The sequence below is a fragment of the Malurus melanocephalus genome, unplaced genomic scaffold (assembly GCF_030028575.1).
Source record: "Malurus melanocephalus ecotype Western Australia unplaced genomic scaffold, MMel_1.1 scaffold_56, whole genome shotgun sequence".
Taxonomy (NCBI): Eukaryota; Metazoa; Chordata; class Aves; order Passeriformes; family Maluridae; genus Malurus; species Malurus melanocephalus.
Window position 1 is genome coordinate 579156 of NW_026623288.1, and position 2042 is coordinate 581197.

Sequence of the window (2042 nt, forward strand, 5' to 3'; positions counted from 1 at the left end):
CCGAGCTGCCCCGGCCGAGCCCGCCGGCGCCCCGGGCCCGGAGCGGAGAGGAGCGAGGGCCGGCCCGCCCGTCCCGGCAGGCCCGCGGGCTCCGGGCAGCCCCAGCGGAGCCGCCGGGAACCGTCCCGCCCCCGGCAGCCGCGGCACCTTCCCCCGGCGGAGCGGACACCGCGCCCCTCCGCCCGGCCCGGCCCCGAGCGCCCTCCGCCGGCAGCACCCCACACCCGCTCCCCAGGGCCGGCCGCTCTTACCCTCCGGCCGCCGCGCCACCGCCGGCCCTCCGGCCGCCACCCCGGGGCGGAGCGCGGAGGCCGCGGCAGCGCGATGGACCCGCCCCCGGGGCGCGGCTCCTCCGTTCCGCCCGCCCCGCCCGCCCTCCTGCTCAGCCCGCCCCGCTGCTCCGCCCGCTCCGCCCGCCTCGCCCGCCCCGGGGGCACGGCCGCCGGCCCACACCGCAGACCGGGCGGCAGCGTTGGGCGGTGTGTGGGGATTCACGGGTGTTCTTGAGGAACGATTCACGGAGCCGGTCCCAGGAGGTGCCAGTGGCCWCTCTTCCCGCCCGGCTCGTCGCCCATGACCTGCCCCGGCCTGCCGCCGGCATCTTCGGCCTGTGGGCAACTGTGTGCACTGTATTAAAAATAAGCCAAAGAGAAAAAGTTATTCCTCGACAGTTGCCTCGCTCAGGTGGAGCAAAGGCTTGGGTGTGATGCAATTCTGAGTTTTCCTTTGTCCTGTAACAAAGGTAGCTCATCCACCGCTGCTCAGGACTGATGTCTGTGTGAGTGTTGATGTCAGCCTTTCCCTGGTTTAGTACTGGCTTGTAGGTGTTTTCTTAAAAGATAAAATTGAGTTTTGATGATACAAATTTCCAAGATACTGACTCTTAGTTATGTAATTTTTTTCCTTTCTACATAATTTTTCAAACCCAAACAGGCAAGCTGGCATTGAAGATCAGTGTGCAGGTCATTATATTCACCTACTRCTTTGCCAAAGCTGCAACAAGTTGAAAAACTTTAATGTTTAATAGCTCTTGAATAAAAGGTTTAATGTAGCCATACAAAGCTATTTCTTTCAAGATCTGAGAGTGTGCCTCCTGGATGCAGAAAATCAGTTCCTTACCTGTAATTAAGCAAATTATGTCAATGCAATCTGTTTTATATTCTGTATTTCATGGYGCAAGCCACTGGAAACTGGTCTTTTGCCATTGTGGAATATCCTGCCTGCTGGGCATTTGTTTGTTCTGGGTTTATTCTCATTTAGCTAAAGTGAATTTGAAGTGAATCAACTTTAACACACAGAATTTGCAATATCACAACCAACTACATTTCAAATGGGTTTGCTTTAAAGCCTGGCAACCAGGGCACATAGACAATCTTCTCTGGAAGCTTCAGGATTCGGCTGGGAAGGAAATTGGTTGGAAGAAACTTGGAACATGTTTAAATACATGAAAGGAATATTTTTGCCTATGTTTCTGCGTGAGGCTTGGTAATGTTGTTCCAGGAATGTTATGTASTGCTTAAGTAATTTAAAAGCTAAGATAGCTTTCCCTATTGAGACTATATATCTCTCTACCTCTAGGCTGTACAGTCCATAGGAAAACCCAAACCTCAGAGTGCATTTAATTCTGAAATAGAAAAACGAAACCTGTTCCAAGGGACAGTAAGAAATTACAGAGTTTTGTTTTGTGAATAACAGTGATACAGCCTTGCTTATTGCAGTTTGCTGTGATTGCATGTGTGACTCGGGAAACTAATTCCACTGCTGAAATATTCTTTGCTTAGGTACCGATGYGTTATTGATGAGAGTCAGCTCACCTACACAACTGCTTTCCAGCCAGGAACAAGTGAATAGTGGGTTGAATGCTGCCATCCCCTGGCTGGCTGCACGGAAAACCTTTTGCCCTTGCATGTCTTTAAGGTAATATTGGAAAGTAYCTGGTGGTGTTTCCTTTTCTGATGTGCCCAGCTTCCCTGTCCGAACTTTCTAATCAATGTGTCTGGTGATGTGTTTAATCTGTGAAAAGGGTACTTCAGAAATACTCT

General features: G+C 52.3%; 1 protein-coding gene across 3 annotated transcripts in view; it reads right to left on the reverse strand.

The window, feature by feature from the left end:
* Positions 1–314, reverse strand: part of LOC130573286 (A-kinase anchor protein 17B-like) — a 14033-nt gene extending 13719 nt beyond the window's left edge. For 2 of the 3 annotated variants that reach the window (XR_008965309.1, XM_057365616.1), the window contains exon 1: positions 252–296. The gene's annotated coding sequence lies outside the window, so the exon portion shown is untranslated. Of the gene's footprint in view, positions 1–251 lie in introns of all 3 variants that reach the window. The other variant, XR_008965310.1, reaches the window with a different exon arrangement.
* Between the last annotated feature and the right edge of the window lie 1728 nt (positions 315–2042).